The sequence below is a fragment of the Thalassophryne amazonica genome, chromosome 6 (assembly GCF_902500255.1).
Source record: "Thalassophryne amazonica chromosome 6, fThaAma1.1, whole genome shotgun sequence".
Lineage (NCBI taxonomy): Eukaryota > Metazoa > Chordata > Actinopteri > Batrachoidiformes > Batrachoididae > Thalassophryne > Thalassophryne amazonica.
Window position 1 is genome coordinate 42,198,822 of NC_047108.1, and position 12,413 is coordinate 42,211,234.

Genomic DNA, 12,413 nt, shown 5'->3' on the forward strand with positions numbered 1-12,413 from the left:
CGCACAGGAGGCGTTAACATGGTAAGAGAAGAAAGCGCTGACCCCACATTCCACTATTACTATACATTTGACATTTCAGAAGAAGATGCTGCAGGATGGGGTAAAGATGTCGTCTTGCAAGCGACAGCCCTACTAAAAAATCCTGAACAACAGATGTCACCACCTGACCTGCATGTCACAATGTGGCATAAAGATCCTCCAGGTCCGGATGGTGACTATGAAACTAAATTGAAAAATGTTTCACCTGTGAAACTGACAATGACCGATTTGATTCATCATGGCAACTCAACAGCTGTCATAACAGTAACAGGCGCCACTGAAGATGTATCAAAATTGAGATTCACAGGTATGCCATTACATATGTCACTTTGTAAGCCATATTTGACAGAATGGCAAGAATTGGGACTGACAGTCATAACAGCTTTGTCATCCTCTGATTGGAGTAGAGTTGGCCCACGAACGGAGTTCAGTCCATCAACCAAGTTGTATAAAGTGCCAGTTAATGTCTCATTGGTGCTGACAGCTGGAACACACATTGATGCGTCCACTTCACAATCCTGAGTGTTTCAGTTGAGTCCTGAAGAGGATGATCTTCTCTCTTCAGTACCGTCAGGATTGTGGACAACAGGTCCTTCAGACGTAGGACTGATTAAAAATGCACAACCTGTAGTTATAAGGCCAAAAACAGAATACAGACCATGTGTAAGACAGTATCCATTGAAACCTGATGCAATTGACGGAATCAGGCCGGTAATAGAGGATTTATTAACAGCAGGAGTAATAGTGCCATGTCCAGTTTCACCATGTAACACACCCATATTTCCGGTAAAAAAGGCTCCGCCCTCAGTGGGGTGGAGAATGATTCAAGATCTGCAGGCAGTAAATGCTGCTGTGATTAAAAGAGCACCATGTGTCCCAGATCCACACACCTTGTTAAATTCGCTGAGACCAAATTCTAATAGTTTCTCAGTAATTGACATAAGTAATGCATTTTTCTCTGTGCCAGTACATCCAGATAGTCAATTCTGGTTTGCTTTTACCTTTAAAGGACAACGATATACATTCACCAGATTACCGCAGGGTTACGCAGAGAGCCCAACTATTTATTCTCAAGTCATGTCAGCATGTTTAGCCAATTTCGTTCCACCGGCAGATAGCCAACTGTTAGTGTATGTTGATGACATTTTGATTGCCTCTGACACACGAGAAAACTGCATAACTGACACAGTAGCATTATTATGTTTCTTATTTGACAATGGCCACAGAGTGAGTAGAAACAAAGTTCAGTTGTGTAGGGATAAAGTAAAATATTTAGGACATGAGTTATCAGCCACAGGGCGCACGATCCTGTCTGACAGGAAGGAAGCAATTTTGCACGCTCCAAAACCACAAACCAAAAAGCAGATGATGTCATTTCTTGGATTGAGAAATTACTGCAGGGCATGGATTCCTTGCTATGCAGAGTTGACTAGTCCACTTTCTGATTTGATGTACAAAGATGATATTTCAATGTCAACCGTGTTGGAATGGAACAAAGATGCTGAGGAAGCCTTTGTAAAAGTAAAACAAACATTAGTGTCATCCACAGTTTTGGCACTACCAGATTATAGTAAACCATTCATTCAAACAGTTGATTGTAAGAATAAGTTCATGACTAGTGTTTTGGTTCAAGTGTATGGCTCAAAATTGAGGCCAGTTGCCTACTACTCATCTAAATTGGATGCAGTAGCAAATGCTTTACCACCATGCGTACAGGCTGTTGTTGCAGCCTCTATGGCTGTTCAAAGTAGCAGTAATGTTGTTCTATTCCATCAGCTGACATTGAAAGTTCCACATGCAGTCTCTGCACTTCTGTTGCAGACAAACATGAGCCTTTTGTCCCCAGCAAGACATCTTTCGTGCATGTCCTTGCTATTATCACAGCCACACCTTACGATAGAGCGATGTACAACATTGAATCCCTCCACATTGATACCTTTACCTGAGGATGGTGAGCCGCACAATTGTCTTGATGTAGCAACAGTTTGTACAAAAGCACGCCCAGACCTCCGGGACACACCCATCCCAAACAGTACAATCGTGCATGTGGATGGTTCTTCCACCAAAAATGCTTATGGACAAATGCAATCTGGATATGCTGTCGTCACAAATTCAGAAGTATTAGATTCTGCTTCATTGCCATCGTCATTTTCAGCACAAGCAGCTGAATTAGTTGCTTTAACTGCAGCTTGCTATCTGTTTCAAGGTACGGCCGTATCAATTTATACGGACAGCCAGTACGCTTTCAGCACAGTGCATGTGTTTGCAAAACTATGGGAGGAGCGTGGAATGGTGACATCGTCTGGAAAGCCAGTGACTCATGCCACTCTCCTAACTGCCCTACTGCAAGCTGTGAAGTTGCCTCAACAAATTGCTATATGCAAATGTGCGGCTCACACCAATGGCTCTGACAGTGTTTCAAAAGGAAATGATTTTGCTGACAGAGCAGCAAAAGAGGCAGCAGCAGCTTCTTCTATTTTTGTTGTACAGGAAACTACTCCAGATTTGCATTTAGGTCATACACTGCTTGCTGACATGCAACAGCAGGCAACAGACAGAGAAAAACAAATGTGGCTAGCTAAAGGAGCTACGTATGCAAATGACTTGTACGTATGACCACAAAAGAAACCCATATTGCCAAAAAATATGTTTAAATGGGCAGCTATTATGAGCCATGGCGTGACGCATGTCTCATCAGGAGGTATGATATCGCAATTGCAATCTATTTTTTGTCTTTATGGGTTCGATGCATATGCAAAACAGCATTGTAGAGCATGCATGATATGTGCAAAACACAACTCACAAGGCAATTTGAGACCCCAAAGAGGTAAATTTCCAACACCACAATATCCCTTTCAAGTGATTCATATGGATTATATACAGCTGAGTAAACATGAAGGGAAGGAATTTTGTTTAGTCATAATTGATGCCTTCTCAAAATGGGTAGAATTGTTCCCTACAAAACATGCGGATTCACTTACAGTGGCTAAAGCATTATGCAAAGACATCATCCCACGATTTGGAATACCAGAAACAGTCTATTCAGATAATGGAGCGCATTTTGTTAATACAATAGTGCAATACGTAGGAGAAGCACTACAGGTTAATCTCAAAAATCATTGTTCTTATCATCCACAAAGCGCCGGATTAGTGGAAAGGATGAATGGAACAGTAAAAAACAGACTTAGAAAGACAATGGAGGAAACAGGCAGACCATGGACGCATTGTGTAGATTTGGTAAAAATGTATATAAACATAACTAGTACCATGGGGTTGACACCGTATGAAACATTGTTTGGCAGAAAACATCGATTGCCATATTATGGACAAATTTGGGATGTACCTGAGGAAGCCAATTTGGCGGATTACATGAGAAAAATGTTAGAAGGACAACGAGGGAGAGTTCCAAACACTGATGATCCCATTTCTCCACAGGAGGACCCTAAAGTGGTACCTGGAGACTGGGTGTTGATAAGAAGCATCAAGAGAAAACACTGGCACTCACCTAAATGGGAAGGGCCCTATCAAGTACTACTCACAACACCCACAGCTTTGAAAATTGGGGAAAGAAGTACATGGATTCATTTAACTCACTGTAAGAAAGTCATTTCTGCAGACACAGACAAACAGTAAGAACAGTAGGACAAGACTAGTAATAGTGTGTGAGCTTGGTGTTAAGATCCAGGTTAGACACGAAAGCTAGCAGAAGACATTAAGAAGCCACTGTTCTGAACATAGGTGTGCTGTAGTGTGCAGAAATGGCGAAAGAAAAAAATAAAAAGAACGAGGGTTTCTGGACCCCACGGACAGTCCTTGTTATGCTACTTTTCTTTTTTGAATTGGGATTATTATTAAAAGCCATGAGCACGGGACATGATAATAAGGATCACATCCACAGATTGCAGAGACCAAAAAGAAGTAACGAAGACCCCAGTCCGATAATAAATGCCACAGTACATAGCTGTAATGGGAATAATGCGTACCGATTTGGTGTACAAGCCTGCATTCCTAGAAATACATCTGTGATCATCTCTGTACCATATAGTGGTCTTACCCATGGAATGCCGGATGGTGACAGAGGGACTAATTACGGAAATAGTTTCTCATGGTATATGACCAACGATCAACAAGATAGGAGATGGGAAACGTTGGTAGCCGATGAATGGAGTAGATGGACACCAAGATGGGCACAAACCGAGTGGGCTAAGTACCAGAGTCAAATTCTCAAAATGTATCAGATAAGCTGTCTATAGTGGTGAATACCACAGAAAAAGGAACCATATTCCCACCTGATATAGAGGGAGACTGTTGGTTGTTCCTCCTTTGGGTATACAAACAAGGAAAAGATCCGTATTTCCATTTCTTCCTCTGTGAAACAGATAGAGTACAGCAACCAATATTGACCGAATTAAGTACGTCAAAGGGGGTGCCCATACAAGCAAAGGGGGTGCCCATACAAGCAAAGGGGGTGCCCATACAAGCAAAGGGGGTGTCTGTACAAGGCACAAAAGACATGAAGGCAGATGACTGGTTCCTAGTAACTACAGGAATTAGTGGACAAAATAACAATTGGCTTTTAATGGCAGAACAAGCAGGACTAGCAGCAAAGAAGGACTGTGTTGTATGTATGGGACCCAGACCTATATTACAGGTAATACCGGCAGCATTACCCAAAGACTGTCTACTGACTGCTATGACACAGACATACATTGCGGCAAACAACAATTGTTCTAAGTGGGACAAGATCTATCCAGTGACCAAATTGACTAAGATTAAACCTTTATTCTCAAGCAAAGTTGGGCATGCTAACCATACATGTGTACACTTGACAGGGACAAGTAAGACTTTGGGTAGCTTAAACCACACCGCCTGGTGTAAGAATGTGGTCCATAGTACTCCCACATTCAAACCTGTCGGGAGGAGTGACGTATGGTGGTGGTGTGGGGATAACAGAATCTTTGACAGACTGCCACGGAATGTGTCAGGTTATTGTGCAGTAATATCATTATTGTTACCAGTTGAAGCCATACCCATGACCCCTGAAGACGTTACGACATATGCAGCCTCTCTTATTCCTGAAGATTAGCAGAAAGGCATAGCCAGACATAGAGTGAAAAGAGATTGGAAAGGAGTGGGAAATCCAACATATATTGACGCAATAGGAGTCCCCAGGGGAGTGCCTGACGAGTATAAACTGGTTAATCAAATAGCAGCTGGATTCGAATCTTCCATCTGTTGGTGGTGCTCAATTAATAAAAATGTGGACAGAATAAACTACATCCACTACAATGTACAGAAATTAGGAAACTGGACTGAGGAAGGATTTAAGGCTGTCCATTCACAGTTAGAAGCCACGTCCCTTATGGCCTTCCAGAATCGTATTGCTCTGGATATGTTGTTGGCAGAGAAAGGAGGTGTTTGTGCCATGTTCGGAGAACAATGCTGCACATTCATTCCCAACAACACGGCTGCAGACGGCAGTCTCACTCAAGCCATTGACGGGCTGAGGACGTTGAACAGGAAGATGAAAGAGCACAGTGGAGTAAACACCGAAGACTGGGATTGGTGGCTGGAAGGGATGGGAAAATGGAGGTCTTTGATTTCTTCACTATTAGTGTCTATAGCAGTATTTGCTGCAATTCTAACATTGTGTGGATGTTGTTGTATTCCATGTCTCCGAGGCCTTGTAAATAGAATGATAACCACAGCAATAAGTCCAGGACCAGGAGGGGGTCCGGCATCATATCCACTTCTGGGGACAGACGACAACGAGGAGGACGATGGCTCTCCTGACCTGTACCCAGACCAATGGAAGTATGATGACCCAGACACCGATGATGGTGACAATGACGACATCACCTCTGGGGTGTAAGCCTAGAGAGAGAACATACCATGATGAACCTCTTAGTGAAAATCTCAAAAAGAAGTGCTAAGCTGAGTGATGCCTACTGTATGTTTAACAGGCGATAAACAGGAGGGGAATGTTAAGGATTTTGTATATATGTTATCACTGTTAAACATTTGTACATTTGTCTTCTTTCTCATGAGAACGGTGTTGTGCTGTTTTGCACTTCACCCTGAGAATGTACGTGTTATTCAACCTTGTTTTAGCTTTGTCTTCTTTCTCATGAGAACGGTGTTGTGCCGTTTTGCACTTCACCCTGAGAATGTACGTGTTATTCAACCTTGTTTTAGCTTTGTCTTCTTTCTCATGAGAACGGAGATGTGCTGTTTTGCACCTGTCTTAATGCAATCCTGAGAATTCAATTTTGTTTTAGCACTCTGGGGTCAATCTGAGCTGGGAATGAAGGGCTGGATGTACTTATTATTATAATATAACTTTGTTTTCGCAGCCTCTAACAACTGGGAGTAAGAGAACATTTTGACTATTGTGATGTGGTGTTTAGTGTGAAGGAGTGTGGAAGACAGGACACTTCAGGCAGATGCAGAACAGCTGATACCTGCAACAGACGAACGAGATGTGCTGACCTGAAAGTGTTCTTCCTTACAGCTGCACTTATTGACGTATGCGTTTATGTTATGGGAAGAAACTTGTCTTGCGTCATCACCCCCACCCTTAGGACAAGTTTCTTGTTTATGTGATGAGGGCGTCTCTTAATAAAAAGAGCGGAAAAGCAGGCCAGACTTTAGTGTAGCCTTGGTGTACAGCCTGGCCGCACTCCGCGCGTAAAATTTGACTTTCTGTCTCACTGTTGTTTCTTGACTCTGTTTGTCTTGTTAAAGGTTTTAAAAATGTTTGGAGGAGAAAATACCCAACAGTTGTGCTTTTATTAATCTGTAAACAGTCAGAGGATCAACATACCACAGATGATAAGCCACATGACCACAGAGTCTTCTAACAACAGTTCCTTATACATCCTGAAATTTACATCAAGCTGTGCAGTGCGGCTCCTCTCGATTATATATGTAACACCTCCTCCGGTGGACACCGAAGATACCAGTACAATCTCCAGCAACTTTTAGAGTCTGGTCATGGACCAGAACTCTTGCATTCCATTGACCACCAGCTGTGTTGCAGTCGACAAGTCCTCCAGCTAGATAGCGCACAAACTCCAACAAAATTGTATGACCTCGAAGTCTGGCCAGATTTAGTCTTGTCCATTACATAGATGGGGGTTTGTGAGACCTCAACTGAATCCCCAATGAAGCCACAAGTCTGTGGTCAAAGTACATAAACTGAGCACATTTACAGACCCTACAGTTACACAGAAATTTCCAGAGTTTTCCTACAAAAATATGATCAATCGCTTTAACAACACAGCCAGTATTAGAATGCCATGTCCAGCAGTGCCACTCTGAATGTTGAAACCAGAATCCAGCAACTCGCTACCACTGAGTTTTTGCAAAATCAAGGAGCATTAAGCTATTTCCACCATGACTGCCAGATCCATGAGGACAGATGCAGGCCTTGCAGCCAGCCCTGTCAGTGCCAGTGACACTCTGGGGCAGTCATCAATTAAGGAGTGAAGATGTAAATAAAAAGTCTACTTCATGAAGATGTCTCTTACCTTAGTTGAAGACAAAACACCTGGAGAATGTCTAAATCTGAGCTTAATAATGAGCTAACTGACAGGGGGACATTTGACACCATTGGAAGAAGCCAATATGACACTCCCTAAAGGACAACGAAGCCCAAACATAGGCCTTTAGGACGATGACTAGACCAAATGTAGGTGTATCCAGCTACTGAGATCTAGCTCCTTCCAGGTCTTTGCATCTCACATAGTACAGCCAATGCATTGTGGAGTTTTTCAAATACCCTCAGCAGCAGCAGTAGATCATCACCCTTGATCAGACAAAGCATATTCTGACTGTCCACACGTGGAAGCCAGTTAATGTTTGGCCCTGGACACTCTGAAAACAATTCCAAATTGCCACAAAGTTGTTACAAAGTCACTTTTTAGTAATAATAACATTAGAAAGTGATGTTGCCACAACTTAATTTTGTAGACTTCCAGTGATGTTGCTGCAATATTGCAGGGTGACTAAGTGGAACCAATATTTTACTAGAAAATATTTCATAGGCTTGGATTTTATTCAAATATGTTGAAAGACGTGTTCCTTGAAAGTCATGGGAAATTTTCCATGCCCTGACCTACGGACCACTCACGCATCAGTCCAATGTCTTACCACTGTTCCACTTTGGCTCTCAATGAGGAGAATTGGATCAAAACAACAAAAACATCTGTATGTTTGGACATCTTCAACATTTAGTGAAGCAGATAACAGAATATTTACAGAGGAATTTTTAAAATGGTGAGACAAGCACCAAATGTGGCAGTGGGGAAAATAAGTATTTGATCCACTGTCAATTTTGCAAGTTTTCCCACCTACAAAGAATGGAAAGGTCTGTAAGTTTTGTCGTAGGTACACTTCAACTGTGAGAGACAGAATCTAAAAACAAAATCTACAAAATCACATTTTATGATTTTTAAATAATTCATTTGCATTTTATTGCATGAAATAAATATTTGATCCACAAGATAAACAGATCTTAACCCTCTGGGGTCCGATGGCATTTTTTGGACAGTTCACTTGCTTGGCATAAATGTTTTATTATTGCTGTTAACAGCTCTCCCTGCATCCCACAATCAAGTTTTATGTCTCTTTTTTCAGGACAACCTGTTCTTTCATAATATATATGCTTTTGTTGTGTTTTATAAGTGTAATAAAGGTTTACAATCAAAAATAACAAAGGAAAAAGTAAAGTGAAAAATAATTTTAAACACACATTTATTCAAAACACACAGCAAACTATAGTCTTGTGTGAAAGACTGTACAACAAAAAAGTTCAAACAATAAACACAAATGCACATTTTGAAAAATATATACAAAATGGTCTATGCGTTTATGCTTCAGTCTGAGGAGCGGCCCCTCTCCCTCACCCCACTGATATGATATGATGCTTTCACTTTTGCTGTGCGTAATGGCACAGGGCGCATTGGAGGAGTTAGGGGGCTATTCAAACAGGCCAACTAGTAAGATATCACTCCTGAAAATGATCTTTGGTTTATCACATGAGGTAAATCTTCCCTACGATTGGATTTTGGAAAACCATGTGATGGTGAACCAATTCTGATTAGACACTCACATTGCGCACATCATCACACAGCTTTTATGAGGAGTACAAAGATGGCCGACGGTGGACCGAAAGTCCGCAGAGTTAACTTTTCAGCAAAAAAGGTAAGTTTCTATCTCATATCATTAAAAAACATTTGTTTGCCATTACAGAGGACGGACGTTTCCTGTAGTTCTTGACCAAGTTTTCACACACTGCAGCAGGGATTTTGGTCCACTCCTCCATACAGATCTTCTCCAAATCTTTCAGGTTTAGAGTTTCAGCTCCCTCCAAAGGTTTTCTACTGAGTTCAGGTCTGGAGACTGGCCAGGCCACTCCAGGACCTTGAAATGCTTCTTACGGAGCCCCTCCTTAGTTGTCCTGGCTGTGTGTTTGGGGTCACTGTCATGCTGGAAGACCCAGCCATGACCCATCTTCAGTGCTCTTACTGAGGGAAGGAGGTTGTTTGCCAAAATCTCACAATACATGACCCCATCCATCCTCCCTTCAATACAGTGCAGTCGCCCTGTCCCCTTTGCAGAAAAGCACCCCCAAAAATAATGTTTCCACCCCCATGCTTCACAGTTGGGATGGTGTTCTTGGGGTTGTTCTCATCCTCCAAACAAGGCAAGTGGAGGTGATTCCAAAAAGCTCTATTTTGGTCTCATCTGACCAAATGACCTTCTCTCATGCCTCCTCTGGATCATGCAGATGGTCACTGGTGAACTTCAAATGGGCCTGGACATGTGCTGGCTTGAGCAGGGAGACCTTGCTGCCCTGCAGGATTTTAAACCATGACAGAATCATGTGTTATTAATGTAATCTTTGTGACTGTGGTCCCAGCTCTCTTCAGGTCACTGACCAGGTCCTCCTGTGTAGTTCTGGACTTTCTCAGAATCATCCTTAAGCCACAAAATGAGATATTGCATGGAATCCCAGACTGAGGGAGATTGACAGTCATTTTGTGTTTCTTCCACTTTCTAATAAATAATCATAACAGTTGTTGTCTTCTCACCAAGCCGCTTGCCTGTTGTCCTGTAGCCCATCCCAGCCTTGTGCAGGTCTACAGTTTTGTCCCTGGTGTCCTTAGACAGCTCTTTGGTCTTGGCCATGGTGGACAGGTTGCAGTGTGATTGATTGAGTGTGTGGACAGGTGTCTTTTATACAGGTAACAAGTTCAAACAGGTGCAATTAATACAGGTAAAGAGTGCAGAATAAGAGGGCTTCTTAAAGAAAAATTAACAGGTCTGTGAGAGACAGAATTCTTGCTGGTTGGTACGTGATCAAATACTTATTTGCAGCAGTAACATACAAATAAATTATTTAAAAAATCATACATTGTGATTTCCGGATTTTTTTTAGATTATGTCTCTCATAGTGGACATGCACCTAAGATGAAAATTTCAGACCCCTCCATGATTTCTAAGTGGGAGAACTTGCAAAATTGCAAGGTGTTCAAATACTTATTTTCCTCACTGTATTTCATGCAATAAAATGCAAAATAATTATTTAAAAATCATACACTGTAATTTTCTGGATTTTCTTTTCTTTTTTTTTAGATTCTGTCTCTCACAGTTGAAGTGAACCTACGATAAAAATTACAGGCCTCTCCATTCTTTGTAGGTGGGAAAACCTGCAAAATGGACAGTGGATCAAATACTTATTTTCCTGACTGTATTTGTCTGATCACAAAGATTCCAAAAAGGCGTACTGGAGTATCTGTGACTGAATATTATGGAGTTGTGGGGTAAAAACAGCAAGAATGGTGACAGAGGTCCATTGCAGTTTCTACAGGGGTCAAAAGTTAAAGTTGCTTCAATTTTGGTTAAAAAAAAGTGAAAATTATTGATTGTGCTAACAGGATTAATAAGAGGAGGGTATTTACAAGCTTTGCTTCTGCCTTCACCCTTTCGGCCACACGGGTTCATTGTACGTTGTTCTTTTTATGAGTTTTGTTTTGTCTGTGTGCCTAAATAAATTCATTCATTCATTCAAAAAAAATTCATTCATTCATTCTATGTATACGACGGCTAAGACCAAGCTTTACTAAATTATAAATAACTTTTTAAAGATATGAGAGAAAAACTTGCTTTTTTTTTTCTGAAAGTTATCTCCGCGGACATTCGAGCCAGCCATCGGCCATCTTTGTACTCCTCATAGAAGCTGTGTGATGACGTGCGCAATGTGAGTGTCCAATCGGAATTGGTTCACCGTCACATGGTTTTCCAAAATCCAAGCATAGGACAGATTTACCTCACTTGAAAAGTCAAAGATCGTTTTCAGGAGTGATATGTTACTAGTTGGCCCGTTTGAATAGCCCCCTGGGTGCTCCAATGAGTACATACGATTAGTACATACTCAGTGCGCCCTGCGCCATTACGCACAGCGAAAGTGAGAGCACACAGAGCAGAGAGAGAGCCTCTGATGACAATCTCATGTGCTCAAACAAAGAGTGTGTATTTATCAGGATTGCTCCACTAGTTTGCATGTGAATGTTACTGGATAACTCTGTTGCTTTCTCTGCGTAAAGCAGTGTTTACCATATCAAAATAACAAAACGCATAGACCATTTTGTATATATTGTTCAAAATGTGCATTTGTGTTTATTGTTTGAACCTTTTTGTTGTACAGTCTTTCACACAAGAACTCAAATTACGTTTATAAAGTGTCAAAACAGTTGTTTATTACAGTTTGATGTGTGTTTTGAATAAATGTGTGTGGAAATTTATTTTTCGCTTTATTTTTTCCTTGCCTATTTCTGATTGTAAACCTTTATTACACTTATAAAACACAATAAAAACATATATATTCTGAAAGTACAGGTTGTCCTGAAAAAAAAAGAGACATAAAACTTGATTGTGGGATGCAGGGAGAGCTGTTAATAGCAATAACAACACATTTATGCCAGGCGAGTGAACTGTCCAAAGAATGCCCTCGGACCCCAGAGGGTTAACTCAACCAATAACTTGTATCACTTTTTTACTACAATTATAGCAACTTTAACTTTTGACCCCTGTACAAACTGAAATTGACCTTTGTTACCATTCTTGCTGTTTTTACCCCATAACTCCATAATATTCAGTTAACCCTCACACAAAATACATTATATTTACGTAGTGTGTTTACCTGTGCACCGCCATGCACTGGGCATCCACTCCAAACACAAGACCCTTGGCACTCTTCTCTGGTCTGATCTTTTCCAGAGATGAGGCCCTAACAGGTTTCCATCCATCCCCTTTGTAACATGGGCCTTCCTCTGATGGAAGGCAGCAGCAGATGTATTCCCTCAGAGTCT

The 12,413-nt window shown here is 41.3% G+C and overlaps 1 protein-coding gene across 4 annotated transcripts in view; it reads right to left on the reverse strand.

The window, feature by feature from the left end:
• atp2b3b (ATPase plasma membrane Ca2+ transporting 3b) overlaps positions 1-12,413 on the reverse strand; it is a 347,919-nt gene that overhangs the window by 223,206 nt on the left and 112,300 nt on the right. The window lies entirely within an intron of this gene.